Source organism: Zingiber officinale, chromosome 2A, assembly GCF_018446385.1.
Source record: "Zingiber officinale cultivar Zhangliang chromosome 2A, Zo_v1.1, whole genome shotgun sequence".
Taxonomy (NCBI): Eukaryota; Viridiplantae; Streptophyta; class Magnoliopsida; order Zingiberales; family Zingiberaceae; genus Zingiber; species Zingiber officinale.
Genome location: NC_055988.1, coordinates 86648924 through 86676214, shown reverse-complemented (window position 1 = coordinate 86676214; position 27291 = coordinate 86648924). Strand labels below are relative to the sequence as shown.

At 42.5% G+C, this 27291-nt stretch overlaps 1 pseudogene; it reads right to left on the bottom strand.

Annotated features, from left to right (window-relative positions):
• LOC122043778 overlaps nucleotides 1-27291 on the bottom strand; it is a 69801-nt pseudogene that overhangs the window by 2790 nt on the left and 39720 nt on the right.

Here is a 27291-nt window from a genome sequence, read left to right as displayed (position 1 = left end):
CTATTCATGGGGAACTCAATAACCTCAGACATCATGGGCCAAGGAAAAGTGATGCTGAAAATGACCTCGGGCAAGGACCTAACTCTGAATAATGTGTTATATGTTCCAGAGATTCGAAAGAATCTAGTGTCCGGATCACTATTAAGCAAGAATGGCTTTCACATTATTTTTGAGGCAAACAGAGTTGTATTATCTAAGAATGGAATATTTGTAGGAAGAGGCTATGTATCTGATGGGCTATTTAAGCTCAATGTAATGGCGATTAGGCCTAAGATAAATAAAAATAAAAGTTCTTCCACTTATATGCTTGAGTCTTCGTGTTTGTGGCATGGTAGAGTAGGGCATGTTAACTACAATGTGTTGCGTAGATTAATAAACATGTGGAGCATACCTATATTTCATCTTGACCTGAAACATAAGTGTGAGATTTGTGTTGAAGCGAAATTGACGAGGTCGTCCTTTCAACGTGTTGAAAGAAGCAACGAATCACTCGGGCTAATCCACACTAACGTGTGCGACCTTAAAAGTACACCAACATGTGGTGGGAATAAATACTTTATCACTTTGTAGATGATAGCACAAAATACTATTATGTATCTGCTCAAAAGTAAGGATGAAACTATAGAGAAATTTGCTTCCTATAAGAATGAGGTTGAAAACCGACTTAATAGAAAGATTAAGGTAGTTCGAAGTGACCGAGGCAGTGAATATCTGTCACCTTTTGCTGAGTTGTGTGCTAAACATGGGATCAGACATGAAACAACAGCTCCTTATACTCCTCAGCAAAATGTAGTTGCTGAGCGAAAGAATCGAACTCTAAAGGAGATGATGAATACTCTTCTATTAAGTTCTGGAATGCCAGAGTTCATGCGGGGGGAAGCTGTGTTAACAGCTAATTACCTTTTAAATAAGGTGCTCCGGAAGAAAATAGATAAGAGCCCTTATGAGTTGTGGAATGGAAGACAACCGTCCTACAAATATTTACGAATGTGGGGGTGTCTTGCCTAAGTTTTGATATATGATCCGAAAAGGATTAAAATAGGACCAAAGACTGTTGATTGCGTATTTATTGGATATACATAAAACAGCAGTGCGTATTGGTTTGTTGTGTATGAATCACAAATACCGGAGATACACAAGAACTCGATAATAGAATCGAGAAATGTCTCGTTCTTCGAGCATGTGTTTCCGTATAAGACTCGAGAGGATGCTAGCCCCTCAAAACGGGTATATGAAACACAAGGTGAAGATGATGATGAGGAACCAGTGGAGGTTGAGCTTAGATGGAGCAAAAGAGCTAGGGTAGAAAAAACCTATGGATTGAATTTTATCACTTTCATATTGGAAAGTGAGCCTCGAAGTTACTTAGAAGTTGTAGGCTTTTCTGATGGACCTCACTGGCGAGAGGCAATTGCATCTGAGATAAACTCTATCTTACAAAATCACACTTGGGAACTTGTGGATCTTCCTCAAGGAAGTAAACCACTAGGTTGTAAGTGGATCTTCAAGAAGAAAATGAAATCAAATGGCACAATTGATAAGTATAAGGCCAGATTGGTAATCAAAGGATACCGACAACAAGAAGATCTTGATTACTTTGATACGTATTCTCCGGTATCAAGAATAACTTCCATTAGAGTAGTTTTGTCTATTGCCGCTCTGTGGAATCTTGAAATACATCAAATGGATGTAAAAACTGCCTTTCTAAATGAGGATTTAGAAGAAGAAATATACATGGAGCAACCTGAGGGGTTTTTTGTGCCAGGACAGAAAAACAATGTTTGTAGATTGGTGAAGTCATTATATGGCTTGAAACAAGCACTAAAGGAGTGACATGAGAAATTTGATAATGTCATAAAGGAATGTGGATTCAAGATTAATGAATGTGATAAATGTGTCTAAATGAAAACCACAGAGAATGACTATGTCATCTTGTGTCTATATTTAGATGACATACTTATCATTAGGAGTAATGATAAAATAATCAAATCCACTAAAGATATGTTGAACTCAAGAATTGATATGAAAGACATGGGCCTACCTGATGTGATTCTGAGAATCAAAATTCTTATAACACCGGAAGAACTTGTTCTTAGTCAGTCTCATTACGTGGACAAAATTCTTGAGAAATTCACCAAAGGTGATACTACGTTGGCACAAATGTCGATAGATACGAGTCAACATCTATCGAAAAATCGAGGTGAAAGTATCTCTCAGCTAGAGTACTCTCGAGTGATTGGAAGTCTGATGTACTTAATGAGTTGTACACGACCAGACTTAGCCTACACAGTAAGTAAACTGAGTAGATACACGAGTAATCCCGGTGTTGAGCACTGGAAGGAGATAACAAGAGTACTGAGGTACTTGAGGTATACTCATGAATATGGACTGTACTATACGAGATATCCCGCTGTGATCGAAGGATACAACGATGCGAGTTGGATATCTGACATAAAAGACTGCAAGTCTACGAGTGGATATGTATTCACTCTTGGCGGTGTAACCATTTTTGGAAATCTTCTAAGCAAACCGTAATACTAGATCTATGATGGAATCTGAGTTTGTAGCTCTTGACAAATATGGTGAAGAGGCTGAATGACTACGACAATTCTTAGAAGATATTCCGAGATGGCCGAAACCTGTGCTGACAATTTGCATACATTGCGATAGTCAATCCGCAATCGGTTGGGCACAGAGCCATCTATACAATGGTAAGTCTAGACATATACGTCATAGACATAATACCATTAGACAATTACTCTCAACGGGAGTTATCGTTGTTGACTATGTGAAGTCAAAGGATAACCTAGCGGATCCGCTAACTAAGGGGTTAAATGGGCTTGAAATCGATAGGAAATGTTGGTGCAAAGGAAACCCAACCTATGCAGACTGGAGATCCCAAGAACTAGGTTCAAAGGGACAACCTAACTGCGCCGACAAAGTTGCTCACTATGGGGGAACGACCCAATGAATCAGTGAAGGATGAAGGTTAAGCACACGACTTTCAATGATCCAAGAAGAGTAATGTGGCATACTCTTGAGAGATCACCTATGTGAGAAAGAAGTGGGGCTGCTTCGAAGGGAATTGGAGGCACAATTCTTAGAACTTCTCACAGAATTAGGCGTGTTTATGGCCAAGAACGAACACACTCATGAGAACTGAGTTGTATCAAGGAGAGTCTTGAGTGAAATATTTTAATGCTTACACAGACGACAGAATAATTCAAGGGCATCGCATCTACTGTCAACCAGTAAGCAAACATATTTTCACAAGGGAAGGTTCAAAGGGTAAAACTTACCTGTCATATATTGGACTCAACTGCTGAATGCTATCACATACCCTATCTCCATTCATATGGGGGATTGTTGGATATATGTGAATGGAGAAGAGATGGAAGAGGCATGGAGCTCTATTGTGAATGAGATTTTAGTCCCACATTGGGAGCTTCAAGGCAAATTAGTTGGTTTATATTGATTCACATGCTTTGATGATGTGAACAAATGCATGGGGAGAGGCTCTCTCTCACATGTGGGTGACCCGAATTGCACTGAACCAAGTTGACTAGTGTGCGAGCACGACCTGCGCGCGCCGAATGCCGGACCGATCGGGGCAAAATTTGCTTAAGTGTAACAACTAATATTTTGCCACATAAACATTTTTGTTATTTGTAATTGTTGCATTAAATTGGAGATTAATGCAAAGAGTGAAACACTAGTGTTTCATATCTCGGTGAGTAATGATCATTAATCGATCATTAATATTGTTGATCTGAGCTCCTATAAGGAGGCTGCAATCATATGACAAAAGGTTACACACGCGAAAAGCTGAAGCTCTCCACCTACGTTCCCCCTCCAACTCTATTGTGCATTTCTTACTCGGTGGAGTGCCCGTGATAGCAATCAGGTACCTCTCAGTTCGTCGTGACCACCGGTGTTTGGTGGGAATCGCGGTCAGCTGTTGTATCCTGGAAACAGACGACCCAAGAAAGCCTCGAAACACAGCCGGAGGTGGGGCAAATCTGTTTTAAGGAAACTGCGTTCGTCACAGGCCTCGGTCCATTCAGTTCACTTGTCCGGTCGCTTTTTAGGCTTCGCCTTGCTGATCGCTTCGCTCTGTTGTTCGCCCAGAAACTCGCTCTGCTTCAACTTGCTCAGCAGCAACTCGCTCGGCAGAAGCCTTAATCTTCGCTCGGTCGGCCTCTTCGTTCGGTCGACCTTAAGCTTCGCTCGGTTGGCGTCTTCGCTCGGTCGGCCTAAGCCTCAACTTTCGGTCGCAGTAGCCTTCGGTTCGCTCGGTCGCCTAAGCCTCTACTTTCGATCGGTCGACAGAAGCCTTCAATTTACTCAGTCGGTCTTAGCCTATTTTGCTCGGTCGGTAGTAGCCTTTGGTTTGCTCGGTCGACATAAGCCTCTACTTTCGGTCGGTAGAAGCCTTCAATTCACTCGATCGGCCTTAACCTATTTCGCTCGGTCGGCAGCTAACTCGCCTGATCGACTGTGAAGCCTGCGTTAAGCAATTGACAGACATCAGCTCCTGCTGAGATTATCATCTCTCAGGTCATTTTAACAGTTAAGTGAATTTAAATTTTATATAATTTTAAATTCAACTAAGTCCCCAAAAATCTCCGACAACATATTATTTTTGCTAACAATCTACACCAAAATTAATATCTCAGTATGCCTTTTCACCGAAAGAACTTGAGTGAGAATCATGATTTGATTGAATTTACTAAACAGGATTTTCTGTAATCCTAGACAATATTTATATGCATATTTGCGTGCAAATGTACTTATTAGGAGGGCATAAAGCAGCAGGTCGAAAAACAAATGAACAAAATAGAATAGATCTGGTTTTCACACTATGTTTTGGGTTGATGAAGAAGCAATTAACAAAGATAAGAGCCCTCAAAAAGCACAGATGCTACACTATGTTTGACAAATCTAGTAGGTTAGGGTGATACCCTCCAAAACCAACATTCATATCCATCACCTTTTGGATGTTGGACCAATTGACAGCCAGGTCATGCATCAGATAGACTTGAACTAGTGTTAAGTCTGTTAGGCCAGGAGGGTGGCCAACTGTCTTGTATGTCTGTACTACCGACCAAGATTCGTGGAAGACAACTATCAAGGGGAACATACCTGTAAAGACAATAAGTAGAGATCTTTAAATAGAATGACAAGCATAATAAGAAGTATAAAAGAACATGGAATAGCAACAAGCCCATATACCATGAAATTCCATCTCTTTTTTTCTCACTACACAAAGGAGGATGGTTTTCTTCTCGTTCCATATAGCACAAGTTTGAGATGGGTTTCTGATATATCACAACTCCAATGCTTGAGGAATCCATTGATTTCACAACTGTCTTCCAGCAAATAGATTTTGTCAATGTGACCATATCTGCAGGAAATAGATTATATTTTAGTTAGACAAGAAACAATGGTGGGATCAGATAAATCCATTTTATGCGAACCATGCAAACTGAGCTATTCTGACATGCTTCCTTATTATCTAAAACTATTTAGAATTATCTACATATTTGATGTATACTGTTGGAAAAATAATTCTTGGCAACAACAATATGAATGTGTTGGTGCAGTTAGCACCAATGATTAAATCTAAGTTTTGATGAATAACAAATGGATTAAAGTTATATGTGTTATGATCTAACCTTTCTACCAAGTATGCAGGACTTGACTGATCTGATACCAAGCTGAAATTCAGTTAGGTCTGGAGGATCTGATAGCTGGTGTAGAAGTTCAGATAGGTCAAGGAGTGACCTGATATCTCGTGAGAAGTCGGCAGGGTCCGTGGGACCTGACAACCGGTCGAAGTTTAGTTGGGTCTGCAAACCTGACAACTGGCGGGAAGACCTGGTGTACCATAAGAAAGTCAAGCAATTCTGCGAGGTAAGTATGGTAAGCCATTAGAGGAGAGTGTTCTAGTGAATACGAGTCCCAATTAGGGATCTTAGGCGCGGGTCCAGTTTAGGTCCATTTTAGATCCCTAAATTGAGACCTTGACTAGATCCTAGTCTTGGAGAGACATGATCTAATTAATAATACTATTTTATTATTGTGATAACTCCGTTTTACAGGTTATACTTTGTTTTTGGACTAACATGGTTTTGCAGGAGTTAAAAATAAAAATCAACATTGGTGAACAGTGCTCAAGGCGCCTCCTGGTCGATTGGAGGCACCCTGGACAGTGGCGCAAAGGTGCCTCCTGTGCGAGTGGAGGCACCTCGGATGCTGGTCGAAGACTTTGTGCGGGAGGGCGCAAAGGCGCTTCAGATGCTGGTCAAAGACTTTGCGTGGGAGGGCGCGGAGGCACCTCGCATGCCTCTGGAAGCGCCTTAATCTTAGCGTTGGAGGCGCTTTGGAAGAGCTTTGAAGACGTCCTCCAAACGATAAAAATCGAAGGTTGTGGAGCTTATCATAACCGAGGTTTTTGGGATCAAGTTTGCACTTGAAGGCGCCCTAGACGAGGCTTGGAGGCACCCCTAAATAGCCTATAAAAGAAGGGTTCGGCCAATCATTCTATACAACTCACAAGTTCAATACGTGACCCTTCGAGTTTCCGGCTACTCCGACTTCGTCCTTCTGATATGCTACGACGCTATTGCGCCTGATTGCTGCTAAGAAGTCATCCACCGAGCTCAATCAGATCTTCTTCAAAGTGTTGGTAACGAGGTTCTATTTACTTAATTACTGCATAAAGGAAATTGTAGCCTGTTATACTTGTCTTCGTTTTTCTATTGTACTTGATTCCCTTTCTGGCGGTTTCGAAAGAGGATTATAGTGTATTATCCGTCAATACGGTCTGAGAGATCGTGGGTCTAGGAGTAGGAGTCACGAAAGGCTCCGAACTAAGTAACTAATCGAGTTCTTATTCTTTTTCATTTCTATTTCGATATTTTCCGTTGCATACTTGTTTTTCAAAATTGAAAAAGATAAATTTTCTAAAACCACGTGATTCACCCCCCTCTCATATGCGTAACGGTCCTACAAAATGTTTGTTTCTTGCAAGTTCTATATACTTTATCCTTGCCTTCTATATTGTCTAAAAGGTCTTGTAGCTTTTTATGACAAGGATGTTGATGATAACATAAGGTCATAAATGTTAAATATGTTGACAAATATCACTAATCATTCCAGACACTTTGGTCCCTCTCATTATCACGATAAATAGATGTTGCAGACCAAAGAAAGAAACCTCCAGGTCTAAGAATTCTATTAAGCTCCAACAGGGGCTTCCCACCTCCATTAGCAAAGTTAATATATAAAATTGGGGATAAACACGAGCATACCAATAAACATGAGCATACAAAGGTTAAAAAATAATTAACTAAAATATATGAGTTACCATCTGCATCCCTGTGGACTCTACATCGGGCACAATGAATCAAATCAAATACATTGTTGGGAAATGCCAACTTCTGAGTTCCAATCACAGATAAAAAAGTTGGAATTCCCTGCTCTAAGGAAAATTGTATCTGAGCTTCGTGCTCTTTGGGGGCAAAAGACATAGTAATAACATTCTCATCCAGTAAATATCCACCAAAGCTTACAACACCACAACCAACATCGAGGATAACCTTGTGTGCCCTCCTCAATTGATAGCTGGAAGATTCTGATCAAAATGAAGAAAATGAGTTTTACTAGTTTAGGGTTTAGGCATGTGTATCAGATTGAGAATGAATTCAAATTGAAAAAATCAAAATGATACATAGTCTGATTAATGAATTCGTTAAATTATTGTACTAATGCTAGGATGTTCCCCAGAAAGAACGCGTTGTAGGGCCCAACTATAACGTCTCGACAAGGACCACTACATCCCCAGAACTCGGGTGCAGTGTAAAATATGCAAGAGTTCGCGTTGCAGGGTGCAACTGTAACGTATCCATGAGAACTTGGGTGTAGTGTTAAATAAGTAAGAGTTATCACTCCATAGGTGGGATAAGAACAAATATGTAAGAAAACTAATAATCTAAAATTTAGAATATTGAACATAGGAACCCTCACTAGTAAATCAATAGAAGTAGTAGATACAATGATGAAGAGAAGAATTAATATTTTGTGTGTACAAGAGACAAAATGGGTAGACAAGAAGACAAAAACAGATAGAGAACTCGGGTTTTAAGTTATGGTACACAGGAAAGAGTAAAGCAAGAAATGGAGTGGGTATTGTTATAGATAGTTCGTTAAAGGATGAGATTGTAGGAGTAGTTAAAAAAAGGGGATAAAATTATAGCCCTTAAGATAATAGTGGCGAAAGAAACTATGAACATAATTAGCGTATATGCACCGCAAGTAGGATAAGATAAAGCTACCAAATCAAGGTTTTGGGACGACTTGGATGAAATATTACAAAACATTTCGCCAAATGAAATGATTTTAATAGGAGGTGATTTAAATGGACATGTCGGAGTGAAAAATAAGGAATATGAGAAGGTGCATGGGGGTTATGGGTTTGGAAAGATAAATGAGGAAAGGAAAACTATATTAGATTTTGCAATACCATATGACAATATTAGCTAATACGTTTTTTAAGAAAAGAGAAGAACACTTAATCACATTCAAAAGTGGGAATAATAAATTACAAATTGACTTTTTTATAGTTAGGAAGAAGGATAGAAGGATTTGTAAAGATTGCAAGGTCAACCCTGGAGAAAGCTTAACTACCCAATATAGGTTAGTAGTGATGGATATATGTTACGTTTCCGCAAGTGCACGGATTCATCGTCAGTAATAAAAATATCGATCCCACAGGGACTGGTTATAAGCACTGACAATTGTTCGCTAAGGGTTAGCTAGACTACTAATAGTTGTGGCTAATTTAGGGAAGGAAGGTTGGGAGGAGAAGTCGAGAGCGAGTGAGTCGGAGTGTTCTCTTGGTCGTGAGCGGCTCTAGGGAGTCGGTTTCATTGTGGTAGGATTGATATGTCATGTCCTATCTTACACCTGCTATCCTTTAGCATGCGATTGCCGGAAGCTAAGGCGGCTATCCTTTAGTACCAAAGTGAAGAAGGGACCTAAGAAGTCCTGTCACGGTTTACCCCTGTCACTACGGCACCTCGGTAGATCTTGAAGACACAACTCTAATCTGTAGGTTAAGAATAGTGGTTAGGTCTTAGGTTTGGTCTCTCGCTTCCTTGAGGAGAATTTGCCTCTCCTTTCAAGGGAGTGTCCTAGACGTCCATGAACGGGTTACCCCTGTCACTAGGGCCCCTCGGGTGTACGATCTGGGAGTAATCCCTCTACAGGGTTAACAAGCTCTACATAATCAAGTTATATGCAATTGAGACAAAGCATGAAAGATCATCTAACAAGTGTAAGCATAGTATGAGTTTTACATCAAACCGGCCCACAACTACTCCCTAATCCTAGAACAAAGGATCTACTCCATGAGCGTCGAAGAAATACCCAAAGACATAACGTATATAAGCATACAATCCTCAGATACGGAGAGAGAAGGGGAGAATATGCTTATCCTGTGTCGACGAGTGGCCTTCAGGTCCAATCCTCTACTCCTTGAGTCGATGCGGTGGTGAAAGTGTTAGTTAGAGCCCTAGAGCCAATCATTTGATGATTGTACGGACTCATGTATATCATATTCTTGTATATTAATAAAGACATTTGTTTGGTTATTATACTTATTTATATTAGTGCCAAATAGACTAAGTATAATAGCGTCCTTGAGTAGAAGGTTCATACCTATATCAATCGATTAGTTGAATTGATAGTGAGATGATATAGGGAACACTACTCTAAATCATTCCTAGTCGAGTATTAGCATTCAGGGACAATGTTAATATAATAAGACTAGCATGTAGGTCAGCTCGATGACTTGATCTCACAACTCATGGATATAGAGATATCAAGCTGACACATGGGTATGCATTAGAGAATGTATACTGAATGACCCGCCATGAGAAAGTATCATGGATCGTTATATGAGTGTCATATACTTTCTCATGTGACTATTAGTCCTTAGACCTGAAGTCACCATGGATCCCTACATAAGGAGTTATGTACTTTGGTTTCGTCAAACGTCACCCGTAACTGGGTGGACTATAAAGGTGATTACTGGGTATATAACGAATTATGTAAAGGGATGTGAGTGATGTAGATGAGATCTATCCCTCCCATATGACGGGAGCGACATCGGTATTCTTGATAGAGTGAGACCACTAAGTGCATGGCCATGCCCAAATGAGTCAACATTAGATGTTGAGCTCATTTGATCGAGTGAGTCTACTTGGAGTTCAAGATTTAGATTGATTAGAGGATGACACGGTCTATGCCTCATATTGATCAATCTAGATGTCTAGGATAGAAGGACACTTGTCATTATTTTGTGAGTAGTCACAATTGGTAGTCACAAGGTGATGTCGGATCTCGACATTCTTGTAACTTGGGTAGTAATGATGTGTTGCTAGATACCGCTCATTACTTATGCTCCTAAATGGGTTTAGGGCATTGCCAACGTTACAAGAACCTATAGGGTCACACACTTAGGACAATTAGGTGGAGATTAGGTTCATATGATGAACCAAGAGGATTAGATTCATTTGATGAATCAAATTGGATTAAGAGTAATCCTAATTGGGCTAACTTGAGTTCGACTCAAGTTGATTCATGTGTTAAATGAGTCTAATTTAGATTTTGACTCATTGAATCAATTTAATTTAATGAATTAGATTCATTATATTAAGTTGGCTCGAATCAAATGGTTGGATTAGATCCACCATGGTAGAGATTGAGTCAAGTTTGACTTGACTTGAGAAGGAAGACCAAAGGTCAATTTTGACTTGACCTTTTTGCCACCTCATTGGTGAGTTGGCATTAGGTGGACCAATAATGATGTTCCACATCATCATGGGTGCCACCTCATGGAAGTAACAAAGCCACTCTCTTAATGGTTTCATATTAATTGCAATTAATGCAATTAATGTGATTTTATAGTTTCATATTAATTGCAATTAATGCAATTAATGTGAATTTTAAAATGTGGCCGGTTTGAAAAATTCATTTTTCATTCACTTGTGTGCATCTTCCTCCTTCTCCCTCTCAAGCTCTCCTCTCCCTCTCCTCCCTTGGTCGAACCACATAGGTGCTAGCACACCTTGGTTTTGGTCATCTCCATCTAGTGTGTCCGTGTGGATACTTCTAGAGGACCAGCGCTTGACGGTCATCATTTGGACGAGCGGGAACGCGAAGGGCATCGCATCAAGGGTAAACACTTTTTCCTCATAGATCTAAGTAGTAGATCAGTTTTTGAACTCATACAAGAAATAGTTTTTCGAATTTTTATACGAATCTTTGCACGGATCTACGGCTTTGGGTCCTTCGGGGTTTCCGCGGTTTTTGCGGCTCGAAGAACCCAACAGTGGTATCAGAGTCACGTGCAAAGACTTGTACGAGTTTAGTTTTGGTTTTGAAAAAAAAAGCTTCTGTGATTTTCTGTAAAAATTCAATTTTTATGGTTTTATGGGTAATTTTTCCTTATAGGCGAAGCACAAGTGTCTCGGCACTTGTAGGCTTCGGCTATCGGGAAGAATTTTCCCAAACGGCTTCGTTTCGACCCAAAATCTTTTGGGACAGTGGACTTGGGTGCCTATAGATCGCAACGGAGCAACTCACGATGGTTAGATCGTGGGTAGGGGCGCTGCCCCTAACCCCGCAAGGGGATTTGCTCCGCGATCGCACCCGAAATCGCTAAAAACGAACCCGCCGGGAAGATTTTTCCGAAACGGCAATGTCTCGGCCCAAATCATTTTGGGACAGCGGGTTTAGGCGCTGTTGGATCGCAAAGGAACCCTCGCGATGGTTAGATCGCGGGTAGGGGCGCTGCCCCTGGGCCCCGCAAGGGGATCCGTTCCGCGATTGCGCTAAACGGGACCGCCGGGAAATTTTACTTGTAAAATTGTAAAAATTAATTTTAAAATTATACAAAATTATGAAAATATATAATTTTGAATTATATATATTAATTTGTGATAGTCATGGCCCAAAGCCCAATATGATTGGTTGTGTTGTAATTCATAATATGGCCTGCGTGCCGTGATGTGTTTTCGCGTGTTGTATTTATTTTATTATTCGCGACCTGCGCGTCGTGCCTCATCTTTTATTCTTGTTGTAAATTAGATTTAGACTCGAATGTAACTCGAGTTTCAAATTGTAATGTACAAATTGGAGCGGTGGAGGGTCCACACGAGACGGAGTTCCGAGGCGGGCACGAGCAACACAAGGTGGTCAAAGGGAGGCGCTTGGAGAAGCTGTTGACCCTAGGTTGACCAATCGATCTTCTCATTGGCTTGAGAAGATCGTAGTAGGGCCATGACTAAATCACAAATAGATTAATTAATTAATTATTATGTATTTGATGCATGTTTAATAATTAATTAATTAATTAGTGCCTTAACGATTAGATTAGATCTAAGTCGTGCACATGATGCACCCTTGCGATTAGATTAGATCTAAGTCGTGCACAAGATGCATTCTTCTCGATTAGATTAGATCTAGATCGAACCAACTCTAAAATGCCTAACCGTGCCGTGATACCTATCACTACCTCGATCACATGTATTGTTGAATCTGCCAAAGCAGAGCAATACATATTATCTTGGTAGGGTACGGAGGGACAATCTTGGTCCCGTCTATCAACGCATGGGTGAATAAAAACTCAATTAGATTGAGTATTCATAGTTACTCGGTTGGATCGAGTCAACTATAGGCATTCTTCCAATAGTTGGAAAGATAGGTCAATATCACATCTATATTAACTCTCGGGCGTATTAGCCAAAGCTAACTCGAGTTTTAATATAAATGCGGATATTGATTCTATAAACAAGAGTTGCATAGAGATGTAATTGGTAATCGTTACCTACCGATCATACTAAGCCTTGGGCGTATTAGCCAAAGCTAACTCAAGGGTTAGTATGATGTGGATCTTGTCCCACAAGAATTATAGAATTCAGTGGGAGCATCATTTAATTAAATGCCTAATTAAATGATTTTAAAGAATATGATACTTATTTCTGCATTTATTTCTGTTGTAGAATTGCCATGACGTCGAATACGAACATTTTCTCCCTGCGATCTGTCCTTAAGAAGGACAAGCTCAACGGAGCAAATTTCCTGGACTAGTACAGGAACCTGAGAATAGTTCTCACTTAGGAACGTAAACTGTACGTTCTGGAGCAGCCCATTCCGGAGGCTCCTCCTGCCAATGCCCCGCGAGCTGACAAAGATGCTTACAAGAAGCATCAAGATGACGCATTAGATGTGTCATGTCTAATGCTCGCGACCATGAACTCTGAGCTTCAGAAGCAACATGAGTTAATGGGTGCTTATGATATGGTTGCACATCTTTGTCAACTATATCAAGGACAAGCAGGGCACTGGAAGAGGAACTTCACACGATACCTGGAAGATCTTAACAAGAAGAGAAATAAGATTTCTACTTCAGGTATAAATGTTATAGAAGTCAACCTCTCTATTTCTTCGTCGTGGGTATTAGATACCGGATGTGCTTCGCACATTTGTACTAGTGTACAAGCACTGAGAAATAGCAGAGCATTGACAAAGGGCGAGATAGACCTACGAGTAGGCAATGGAGCACGGGTTGCTGCTGTTGCTGTAGGGACTTATTTTCTATCTCTGCCCTCTGGGCTTATACTAGAGTTAGATGATTGTTGTTATGTGCCTGCATTGACTAAGAACATTATATCAGTTTCTTGTTTGGACAAGAAAGGATTTTCGTTTATAATAAAGAACAAATGTTGTTCTATCTATTTAAACGATATGTTCTATTGTAGTGCACCTCTGATAAACGGACTCTATATTCTAGATCTAGAGAGCCCTATCTATAACGTTAGTACCAAGAGGTTCAAATCGAACGATATGAACTACACCTATCTCTGGCACTGTCGCTTAGGTCATATAAATGACAAGCGCTTATACCAGCTCCATAAGGATGGTTTGCTGGACTCATTTGATTTTGAATCATATGAGATATGCGAGTCATGCCTACGAGGCAAGATGACCAAGACCCCCTTTAGTGGGCATAGCGAGAGAGCAACTGATTTGTTAGGACTCATACATAGTGATGTATGTGGCCCTTTCAATGTTGCTGCTAGAGGCGGTTATAGGTACTTCATCACATTTACTGATGATTTCAGTAGATACGGTTATGTGTACTTGATGACACATAAGTCTGAATCCTTTGAAAAGTTCAAAGAATTTAAGAATGAAGTACAGAACCACCTTGGCAAGAGTATTAAGGTACTTCGATCAGATCGAGGTGGTGAATACTTAAGCCATGAGTTTCGTGACTACTTAGCTGAGTGTGGGATTTTATCTCAACTCACTCCTCCTGGAACACCACAGTGGAATGGTGTATCCGAAAGGAGGAATCGTACCTTATTAGATATGGTACGATCTATGATGAGTCACACAGATCTTCCGACATATCTATGGGGATATGCTCTAGACACGGCAGCTTTCATACTCAACCGAGTTCCATCAAAGGCCGTGATAAAGACACCATATAGGATATGGACTGGGAGAGATGCCCAGGTGTCTTTCATGAGGATTTGGGGTTGTGAGGCTTACGTTAGACGTCAAGTCTCAGACAAGTTAGGACCCAAATCCGACAAGTGCTATTTCATCGGATATCCCAAGGAAACTAAGGGATATTACTTCTACATTCCAGTCAGCATAAGGTAGTTGTGGCAAAGACTGGGGTCTTTCTAGAAAGGGACTTTGTTTCTAGAAAGACTAGTGGGAGCGCGTTCGATCTTGAAGAAGTTCAAGATGCGAACAATAGCACTGATGCCCAGATGGAAATTGAACTGGAACAAAAAGTGTTGTGGATGATGTTGTTCCACAAGGAGTTGAGGAACAACAACCGGTTCATGTAGACATACCTCTTCGCAGGTCTGATAGGGTACGTCGTCAGCCTGAGAGATACTCATTTCTCTTGTCTGACCATGATGACATTGTGCTCATAGAGGATGAGCCTACCACCTATCAAGAAACTGTGATGAGACCAGATTCTGAGAAATGGCTAGAAGCCATGAGATCCGAGATAGAATCCATGTACACCAACCAAGTATGGACTTTGGTTGATCCACCTGAAGGGGTAAAACCCATTGGGTGCAAGTGAGTCTTTAAGAGAAAGACTGACATGGATGGACTTATCTATAAGGGTCGCTTGGTAGCTAAAGGTTTCAAGCAGATTCATGGTATTGACTATGATGAAACCTTTTCTCCAGTGGCGATGTTTAAGTCCATTCGGATCATGCTTGCTATTGCAGCCTACCATGACTATGAGATATGGCAGATGGATGTCAAAACCGCGTTTCTGAATGGAAACCTACTCGAAGATGTGTACATGACACAACCTGAGGGTTTTGTAGATCCACAGCATACTAGTAGAGTATGCAAGCTGCATAGGTCCATTTATGGACTAAAGCAAGCTTCTCGGAGCTGGAATCTTCGATTCGATGATGCGATCAAACAATTTGGTTTCATCAAGAACGAAGATGAGCCTTGTGTCTACAAGAAGGTTGTAGGGGACATAGTTGTCTTCCTCATACTGTATGTGGATGACATACTACTCATTGGGAAGGACATCCCTATGCTTCAGTCTGTCAAGACATGGCTAGGGAGTTGCTTCTCAATGAAGGACTTAGGCGAGGCATCTCGCATTCTTGGGATACAGATCTATAGAGATAGATCTAAGAGATTGCTTGGCCTAAGTCAGAGTACATATATTGACAAGGTACTCCTTCGGTTTGCCATGCAGAATTCCAAGAAGGGATTTCTGCCGATGTCACATGGCGTGAGTCTTTCGAAGACTCAAGGTCCCTCTTCTAGAGAGGATAGAGACCGCATGGATCAGATCCCTTATGCCTCAGCCATAGGATCGATCATGTACGCCATGCTGTGTACTCGACCTGATGTCTCGTATGCTTTGAGCATGACGAGCAGATACCAGTCAGATCCAGGTGAAAGTCACTGGATATCGGTCAAGAATATTCTTAAGTACTTACGAAGGACTAAAGAATATTTCTTGATATATGGAGGCAATGATGAGCTAACTGTAAAGGGTTACAGTGATGCCAGACCGATCAGGATGATTACCGATCGCAGTCATGGTTCGTATTTTGCATTAATGGTGGTGCTGTCAGCTGGAAGAGTTCGAGTTACTGATTCTACAATGAGCCGAGTATATTGCTGCATCAGAGGCAGCAAAGGAGGCTGTTTGGATCCGCAAGTTCATCACTGAACTTGGGGTGGTTCCTAGCATCGCTGACCCAGTTGAGCTCTATTGTGACAACAATGGAGCTATAGCACAGGCGAAGGAACCTCGCTCACACCAGCGGACCAAGCACATACTACGGCGCTTCCATCTCATTCGAGAGATTATCGATAGAGGAGATGTGAAGATTTGCAGAGTACCTACAGAGGCTAACATCGCAGATCCCTTGACCAAGGCTTTGGCACAGAGGAAGCATGATGGTCACACTAGGTCTTTAGGCCTTAGAGCCTATACTGATTGGCACTAGTGCTAGTGGGAGATTGTTAGTTAGAGCCCTAGAGCCAATCATTTGATGATTGTATGGACTCATGTATATCATATTCTTGTATATTAATAAAGGCATTTGTTTGGTTATTATACTTATTTATATTAGTGCCAAATAGACTAAGTATAATAGCGTCCTTGAGTAGAAGGTTCATACCTATATCAATCGATTAGTTGAATCGATAGTGAGATGATATAGGGAACACTACTCTAAATCATTCCTAGTCGAGTATTAGCATTCAGGGACAATGTTAATACAATAAGACTAGCATGTAGGTCAGCTCGATGACTTGATCTCACAAGTCATGGATATAGAGATATCAAGCTGACACATGGGTATGCATTGGAGAATGTATACTGAATGACCCGCCATGAGAAAGTATCATGGATCGTTATATGAGTGTCATATACTTTCTCATGTGACTATTAGTATGACTATTAGTCCTTAGACCTGAAGTCACCATGGATCCCTACATAAGGAGTTATGTACTTTGGTTTCGTCAAACGTCACCCATAACTGGGTGGACTATAAAGGCGATTACTGGGTATATAACGAATTATGTAGAGGGATGTGAGTGATGTAGATGAGATCTATCCCTCCCATATGACGGGAGCGACATCGGTATTCTTGATAGAGTGAGACCACTAAGTGCATGGCCATGCCCAAATGAGTCAACATTAGATGTTGAGCTCATTTGATCGAGTGAGTCTACTTGGAGTTCAAGATTTAGATTGATTAGAGGATGACACGGTCTATGCCTCATATTGATCAATCTAGATGTCTAGGATAGAAGGACACTTGTCATTATTTTGTGAGTAGTCACAATTGGTAGTCACAAGGTGATGTCGGATCTCGACATTCTTGTAACTTGGGTAGTAATGATGTGTTGCTAGATACCGCTCATTACTTATGCTCCTAAATGGGTTTAGGGCATTGCCAACGTTACAAGAACCTATAGGGTCACACACTTAGGACAATTAGGTGGAGATTAGGTTCATATGATGAACCAAGAGGATTAGATTCATTTGATGAATCAAATTGGATTAAGAGTAATCCTAATTGGGCTAACTTGAGTTCGACTCAAGTTGATTCATGTGTTAAACGAGTCTAATTTAGATTTTGACTCATTGAATCAATTTAATTTAATGAATTAGATTCATTATATTAAGTTGGCTCGAATCAAATGGTTGGATTAGATCCACCATGGTAGAGATGGAGTCAAGTTTGACTTGACTTGAGAAGGAAGACCAAAGGTCAATTTTGACTTGACCTTTTTGCCACCTCATTGGTGAGTTGGCATTAGGTGGACCAATAATGATGTTCCACATCATCATGGGTGCCACCTCATGGAAGTAACAAAGCCACTCTCTTAATGGTTTCATATTAATTACAATTAATGCAATTAATGTGATTTTATGGTTTCATATTAATTGCAATTAATGCAATTAATGTGAATTTTAAAATGTGGCCGGCCACTTGGTTTTTGGGTGGAAAAATTCATTTTTCATTCACTTGTGTGCATCTTCCTCCTTCTCCCTCTCAAGCTCTCCCTCTCCCTCTCCTCCCTTGGCCGAACCACATAGGTGCTAGCACACCTTGGTTTTTGGTCATCTCCATCTAGTGTGTCCGTGTGGATACTTCTAGAGGACCGGCGCTTGACGGTCTTGAGATCCGACATCATTTGGACGAGCGGGAACGCGAAGGGCATCGCATCAAGGGTAAACACTTTTTCCTCATAGATCTAAGTAGTAGATCAGTTTTTGAACTCGTACAAGAAATAGTTTTTCAAATTTTTATACGAATCTTTGCACGGATCTACGGCTTTGGGTCCTTCGGGGTTTCCGCGACGCGAAAAAGCGGTTTTCGCGGCTCGAAGAACCCAACAGAAAGGTCGCTGGATGGAGGTCCAAGACGGCGTGGTATGACCCCAAAGTGTTTCTCTGGCTGTCGGCCCACTTCCCCGGCGCTCTCTCCTCGTGAAAAGGGGTTAAGGCCCTTATATAGCCTAGGTTTAGGCTGCGGCAACACGGCCGTGCCATGGTGGCACGACCGTGTCCATCTCCCTCTCGAACGGTGCTGCATGACCGTGCAGGTTGGCACGGCCGTGTGGTGTCTGGCTTCTTTCTCTGCCGCACGGTCGTGCAGGGATGCACGACCGGACACTTCCTGGTCTCGGTCTCGGGGTGGCACGGCCATGCAGGGTTGCACGGCGGCGTGCTGAACCGCCTCGGTTTTGGCCGCACGACTGTGCAGGGATCGCACGGCCATGCACTGCTCCCCATCGTCTGGTCACACAACCGTGCCAAGAGTGCACGACCATGTTCTTCGGCTTGTTCCGGTGCACTGATAATCATCATTTTCACTCCGAAAGTTGTCCCTGTCAACACAAAACCAAACAAAGAGCAGATATCCGAACAAAAGAGTATATATAACGAATACGAGATGAACGAGGCAATCATGCAACGAATATATATGCGTAAAGTACGTGAATGTGCGCTAAAGCATGCATAAATGATCATAATATTTGCGCACATCACACCTCCAGACTTGATCCTTTGCTTGTCCCCAAGCAAAATGCCACAAACTATGTGTCCTGAGTTCCTGCAGTGTTTCATAATCCCTAGTGCATTCGTCTAATTCCATCAACTAGTTTCATTGATAAGCATGACCGTGGAGTAGCCTAAGTATGGACTAAACATAAGTCCTTCGTGCTCGGTGCAGTAAGTAGCCCAGACTCTTCGAGCTTCAATTCCTTGTCCTAGTTAAGCCGTCATACAATTCAAATTCCTAATGTTCCCGGCAATAGACACTTACCTACCACACACTTTGTTCATTTTTCCTAATTTACACAAGGTCTCAAAGGGTACTTCTGGGAATCAAGAGAAACCTAACATTCATTTCCCTAGTAACCTAACTCGGTCTCAAAGGGGTGAATTGTTGGTTTCCACTCACGACAACTATTTTTTTATTTTTTATTTTTGTTTTTTGGGTGCTGTAGATGTAGCACTTATTATCCATGCAGTGCATGTATTGGGATTTGGATTTTTTCAAATGAGCATCCATGATCCGAGGTTGTCCAGTAACCAAAATGTAAGTAGGGAATCACCATGGAAACAGAAGTACTAAGCAATTTGGATGAATCATAACTATTTCAAAGGTATATCTACCATTCAATTTTAGGTACTTAAGTGTAGTGAAAATAAGGTCCTTAAGGTTAGGTCGGAACTTATACCGAACTCCGTGCGATACTTAGCTTATTTTATGCTACTAGAGATAGAGGAAGAGGATACACCAAACATACTAACACCATCTGGGAACTCATGAACTGAGGAAAGACTAGCTATTTTGCTATCGGACAAGTATCAGAAAAGGTGGATGGTTGATGTTCTCATGTGTGCTGGGAAATTAAAGATAGGAAAGAAAAGTGCAAATGAGTCGCAAGCAGAAACAAATAAAATGCAAATAGAACGAGACTAAAGTAGATAAGGCGAATGAAATGTGCAAAAGTAGGTAAAGTATGCAAGAACAAAAGAAAAACTCAGAAAAACTTAGGTTGTGCAGCAACACCCCTCCAGACTTAGACTTTTCATCATCCCGATGAAATCAATATGGTGGTGGGGGTGGCGGGTAAGGTGGTCCTTGATGTGAGCAAGAGGGAAATCTAGGCATACCAGGAAGGTGACCAAGATGTTGATGATATTGATACAATGCATCTACTTGTTGTCTAGTGATATCCACATCATCCATAAAATTTCTCATCCTTTCCTGGTCAACATCATAATCCTGAACGAACTCTGTCACCTGACTATAGAAGTCCCTAGTGAACTTAAAATGGTCTTGTACCTCCCTGAATTGATCGTCAGATAACTTGAAGCGACCCTCCAACAGTCGTTGTTGGGTGTTATGCTTCTCATGAAGAGAGTCTAAAGAGGTACGAAAGTCTGAAAAATCAAAACTAGAGGGCCCCGTACCATATGTAAAAGAGTGCCTAGGAGGGTCCGGATGTTCGGCAGGCTGCGGGAACCCTGATGACGAGGGTTCCTGGTGGTACTCGGGTTCTTCTACTATGGAAGGTACATTCTTGGGGTGTAAATCAGAAATCACCCAATTCGCGGGGTTGCGAACTGAAGTGCGCTCGGGGCAAGGGAGGGATAATGGGAAACCATTGGTCCTAGGGAAAGCAAACCCGTTCTCATCCCGACAAATCATCTTCATGGTAAGATAAGAATCGATGTCGATCCTGTCGTTACCATGAACTACCTCTAGTCCATCAAGTTCACAACCTAGATTGAATGCTACTTGGGTGATTAATCCTCCAAACACTATCATCCCCAAAGATGTCTTAGCTACCTTCTACAAGGTTTGCAAGAAATGAAACCCCGAATCAAAATCAACTTTATTTAACATTGCCCAAAGAGAATAGAGTTCTGTCTTCTTAACCACCCCATCCCTCTCTCCTCGACCAAAGATCGTTTTACTCATCACTCTATGGAGGTATCTAAAGATAGGGTTTTGCATCCGGGATACTTTGGCTCTAGAGGGCTCATAAGGGTCTTGTGATCCGGTAATCGACATCCAAAATTTATTCCATTTAATACCACCATCAAATCCATGCGAACCACCAGTAGGTAACCCAAAACAATCATTGAAATCACTAAATGTCCACCGAACTTCTTTACTCATCATTCTAAAAGTTATGACCCCCGTGTAGTTGTCCTCAGAAGGAAATTTAACATCTAATGAGTTCAAAAACTCAAGAACTAGGCGGGGGTAGGTCGATGCATGAGCGTACATTATATCATTCCAATCTAAAGTACTAATCATCCAATCTATGTCATCCCTAATTCCTAGCACGTCCATAGTGGTGGGATTTATATATTTAGTGCATAAGATTTTCCTAGTGATAAGAATATTGTATATAGCTTTTTGCTCATGATTTCTAAAAATAATATTGAACTCGTTTTCGTTACCTTTGTCGCGTGCCACCCGGTTTCCTTTGCCTTTTGAAGCAAGAGCCTTCCCTTTGCCTTTGTCACCTCCTGGTGCATCTCCTCCGCTAGATCCACCACTCCCTCGATGAAACCTCTTCAAGATCTGTGACATGGTGCGAGGTTTTGAGGAGTTCCTTGAAATGGGTCGTGAGAATGGAAATACTGAGGGGGAGGAAGGGAAAATGGGGAAGTATCTTCTCTCTTTTTAGGCTTATGGCTTAAGGAGGTTTTAGATCTAGGTGTAGATCTAGGCAAAAGTGAGTTTTGGAGGTGGGGGATCAGGGGTTGGCGAAGTGTAATGGAGAGGAGAGGATTTTTGGGAGAGAGGGGGGGGGGGGGGGGGGAAATAGGGTTTCTTGGAAAAAGGGGGCGGCGTGCACGGGTTGAGCCACGACCATGTCTTATAGACACGACCGAGACTAACGGGACGATGCACGGGCGTGCCAGTTGGCACGGCCAGGGTCTTTCTCCTCTCTGGTAGGGCTGCACGGCCGTGCCAATTGGCACGACCCGTGCCTCTCCCCTCTCTGCACAGGTCACACGGCCGTGCAGGGGTTGCACGACCCGTGGCTTTAGTCTCCACGTTGGCTCCATACGGCTGCCCCCTTAAGCTTATAGTGGTTCGCTCTTCGACATTTCGGCCCCTCCGTCGCCTCCACGCCCACGAAAAGCGCTCATGGCCAGCTCGTGGAGGCTATACTCATCTTGAAAATGAAACATACAAAATAAAGTACTAGACCAAAGGTCACTAAAGAAATAGAACGGCAAAAAGGAACGATGAACTTAGAATAAGAAAACCCTTGAGTTGCCTCCCAAGAAGTGCTTGTTTTATGTCTTTAGCTCGACCCCATTTCTATTAGTGCGGACTGAACCCGTGGAGGGACGACTCCCCACCTAGGGTTGATGCTCCAGCCTGCGCCCTCAGTTTCGCTAGTGCAGGACAAATGTATTTCGTGTTGTTTGCTGGAGGGGAACTCTCCTGGGAATTACACTCCTCAAGTTTGTGTATGTTGGTCTTGAGAGAATGTCCCTGAGGGGAGGAGTTGCAGATGGGGGAATCCGATAAATTGAACTTGATCTTTTCTTTACCAATCTCCAAGGACAGTCTGTGACTTTTTACGTCTATGATGGTTCCAGCCGTGGCAAGGAATGGTCTTCCAAGGATAATTGGTATCTTTGGATCTTCCTCCATATCCAAAATAATAAAATCTGTGGGAACCATACACCCACCCACTTCAACTGGCATATCTTCCATTATTCCCATCGGGTATCTGCATGAGTGGTCTGCTAATTGTAGTACCATAGTGGTTAATTTTATGTTCTGGAGGCCCAGCTTCTTGCATAAGGAGTATGGAAGCAGGCTGACGCTGACCCCTAAGTCGCAAAAAGCTCTCGGTATGAGTTCTAGACCAACTTTGCACGGTATGGAGAAGCTTCTTGGATCCTGGAGCTTTGGTGGAGAGCTCGCCATAAGGAGGGCGCTACAATTCTCTATTAGTGCTACCGTCTCGAAGTCGCCTTTTTGCCTCCTGTTGGATAGAATTCCCTTTAAGAATTTTATGAACTTCGGCATTTGGTGCAGCGCGTCAATCAGTGGTACTTCTATGCAGATTTCTTTGATCTTCTTCAGGAACCGATTGAACTCTTCATCTTTCTAGGATGTTATAAGCTTCTGAGGAAATAGGATCGTCTGATTGTGTGGGGCAGCTTGAAGAGCTTCTTCAACCTTTCTAGGAGCCTCTTCTCCCTCCCTGTTTTGAGTCTGATTTGGCAGCAGGAGAGAGGACTCTTCCTCTGAGTCGAGCTCCTTCTGAGTAGTGACTTGGGGATCTCCCACAGTACGCCCGCTCCTCAGTTCAATGCGGTTGCAATGTTCCACTGGATTTAAATTTGGTTTTCCTGGGAATGTGCCCTGTGCTCTTGAGGCGGACTAAGCTATCTGATCTGGTGTTTTTCAGAGTTTTCCAGCCTCTGAGTCAGTTGTTTGATCTCGCTCCTCATCTCCTTCTGCTCTGAGAGAGCTTCCTCAAGCATCTTTTCAATCCTGGACAGTTGTGAAGGCTGCTGTTGTTGATAGGTCTGTTGTCCAGATTGGTGGCTTTGCTGCCCAGGCTGATAGTTCTGATATGCTGGTCCTTGATCCTGATTATTCCGATATGAGAAATTGGGGTGATTGCTCCATCCAGGGTTGTATGTATTGGAGTATGGATTATTTTGTCGCTGGTTGTAGCTGGTTATCGCCTCATACTGCTCAAGTTGGTTCATCTGTGCCTGTATCGGCCCAAAGGGGCAAGTGTCTTGAGCGTGATCCGTACTTCCACAAATGTTGCAAACACATGCTATTGCATTAGCTGTGTTGTTTCCCATGGCTTCAAATTTCTTGGTCAGAGCGTCCAGCTCTGCTGATATCAGTGTAACTACATCTACGTCGAATTTTCCTGACACTTTAATTGGGTTCCCCACACAAGAGCCACTGGATCTTTCATATCGCCACTGATGGTGGTTCTGCGCCACATTTTCTATGATTTCTTCTGCTTCATCGAGACTTTTGTTCATCAGTGCTCCCCTTGCTGCAGAATCAAGAGATACCTTCGTGTGATAGTTTATTCCATTGTAGAAGGTGTGCAAGACCAACCACTTTTCAAGGCCATGATGGGGGCACTGCCGTAGCATATTCTTGAATCTGTCCCAAGCTTCGAATAATGATTCTAAGTTTATCTGTTTGAAGCTGGCGATTAGGTTCCTCAAGTGAGCGGTTTGCTGGGCGGATAGAACTTATCCAGAAACTTCTGCTCACACTGCTCCCAGGATGATATGTTGTTCCCTGGGAGTGAGTTCAACCACTGCTTGGCTCTGTCCCTCAAAGAAAACATGAAGAGGAGTAGTCTGACTGACTCAGGGGGGACCCCATTCACCTTTATAGTGCCACAGATTTCGTAGAATAGCTCCAGGTGGTGGTTTGGGTCCTCATGTGGTCCTCCTCTGAATTGATTTTGCTGGACCATGTGGATTACTGCGGGCTTGATTTCAAAGTTGTTGGCTTCAATGGGCGGTCGAGTGAAGCTGGACCGAACCCCTCGTGCATACGGTGCCGCGTAATCTTTCAACAGTTTGTCAGCCATTTCCGATGGTTGTTGTGTTGCTTGGAATGCCTCCTGTAGATTCCTTCTCCTCAGAAAGGTCCTGTCAATCTCTGGATCGAAGGGTAATAGCTTTCTTCGAAGGTTAGCTCTACGCATGCAATAACGAGATATGAAGTATGTAATGAAAGAAAAGTAACAAAAGAGAAGAAATGAATGCGATGAACTAAGAAGGGAAGGAAAGCCTAGCCTAATCCAATAGGAGTTGCCAAGGTTATAGACGCAGTCCCTAGCAACAGTGCCAAAAACTTGTTACGTTTCCGCAAGTGCACGGATTCGTCGTCAGTAATAAAAATATCGATCCCATAGGGACTGGTTATAAGCACTGACAATTGCTCACTAAGGGTTAGCTTGACTACTAATAGTTGTGGCTAATTTAGGGAAGGAAGGTTGGGAGGAGAAGTCGAGAACGAGTGAGTCGGAGTGTTCTCTTGGTCGTGAGCGGCTCTAGGGAGTCGGTTTCATTGTGGTAGGATTGATGTGTCATGTCCTATCTATTGGATCGTGAAGAATCGATAGAGGGGGGGGGGTGAATATCGATAAAAAAATTTTTGAAACGAGTTAAGCAGCGGAAAAAGAATAAGGAAAAGAATTGCAAGGATAACACAAGTTCTTTTTACTTGGTTCAGAGCCTTTGACGGCTCCTACTCCAAGGCCTGCACACAAGGGTGCTTTCGATGGGCAATTCACTAGCAATTCAAAAATTATTACAAACTAAGTACAGAAATGCCAATGAAAAATTAAAGCAATACCGACAAAGTAAGAAACTAAAAGAGCAGTGCGTTTGTCGAAGCTTCGCAGCATCGCAGGAGCACAAGAGAGCGAATTCTTGAGTTCTGAGTTGTTGTTGGAGCTTCAGCTTTGACCCTCCTTATATAGGAGGGTTCGGGGTGCCTGGAACCTTCAGGGCGCCTCGACCATGACGTAGCCGACCCAACCAGCGAGCTCCATGTGGCACAGCGACGTTGGGGATAAAATTCCGCCTCAGGGCGCCCGGGTACCTCCCGGGCGCCCGGACCTCCGGGCGCTTGGGTATCTCCCGAGCGCCCGGACCCAAGTTTCTAGTAGACTCCTTCCTGCAAGAAAAACTTTAGTCCGAGGCAATTATATCTCCTGTAAAACAGATCATTAGCACAGTTCATAAATCAATGGAAAGAGTATGACTTAGATTCCATCTTTTCGAGACCCGAATCTAGTCACAATCTCGACTTAGAGTTCTGAAATGGTTCTAAGTCAGATCGACGCCTAAGTTCCCTTCCCGGGAATGTGCCCTCCCAATCACTCAACTCCAATGACTTACCTTCACTTACCTGCCAGACGTCCGGTCAGCCCTTCGACCCGTCTGGAATTCGCGCCAGCTATCCGGTCAGCCCGTCGACCTAGCTGGACTTCGTGCCAAACGTCCGGTCAGCCCGTCAACCCGTTTGGACTTTGTGCCAGCTATCCGGTCAGCCCGTTGACCTAGCTGGGCTTCGTGCCAAACATCCGGTCAGTCCGTCGACCTGTCTGGACTTCTCCTGCACACTCGATCAGAGTGTTAGATCAACAATAAAACTAACTTAACTTATTTTGTCATTCATCAAAACTTGGGTTAGACCATTAGTGCTAACCGCACCAACAATCTCTCCCTTTTTGATGGAATGACAACTTGGTTAAGTCAGTGTAAAATACAAGTGAAACAAGCATTAGTAGGTTTTTAAGTTAGTGTTTTTATTTTCAATTTGTTTTAGCTAACTTAACCATCTAACTCTCCCCCTTTGGCATTCATCAAACACAAACATATTATAAATGCAGAAAAATTGAAATAAAGAATGTGGACAATTGTAAGCAACAAGTCAGATTTGTTAGGACCTTCGGATAGCGGCTAGAGAGGGGGGGGGTGTGAATAGCCGACCTCAAAGTATCGTTTCTTCCTACAATTTAGGTTAGCGCAGCGGAAATACAATGTAGAAACGAAAGTGGAGAAGATTAAACCTCAAACACGATGATGTAACGAGGTTCGGAGATGATACTCCTACTCCTCGGCGTGTCCGTAAGGTGGACGAAGCCTATCAATCCGTCGGTGGATGAGACCCCGGATAATCGGCTAATATGAACTCCTTCTGGGTGGAGAAACCTCGCCACAAACTCTTTTGCAACAGCAATAAAGGAGTACAAGATAGAGCAAGAAAACAAGAAGAATATGAATGTAACAACACTTTGCTTGCCTTCTTGTAGACTGGAGTTCGATGAAGCAACAACTTCACGATGCCAGCAGCAACTGATCAGCAAACCAGCTGAGGGAAGCTCACACGAAGCTTCAGAAACACAGAGCTCAGCAAAGCTCAGATCGCAAGAGTGAGGAACAAAAAGAACAGTTACTGTAGAGGCCCTCGACCTTGAGATATATCTGTACCTGCGAAGAAGAAGACAAAGAACAACACAGAAATCTAGCCGTTGTGTCTCAACGGATAGGCCTGGACCGATCAGGCTATGGCCTGATCGGTCCAGGACATCCCTGATCGGTCTGGGGACCGATCAGGCCCTAGGCTGATCGGTCCCCAGACCGATCCCAACTCTCAC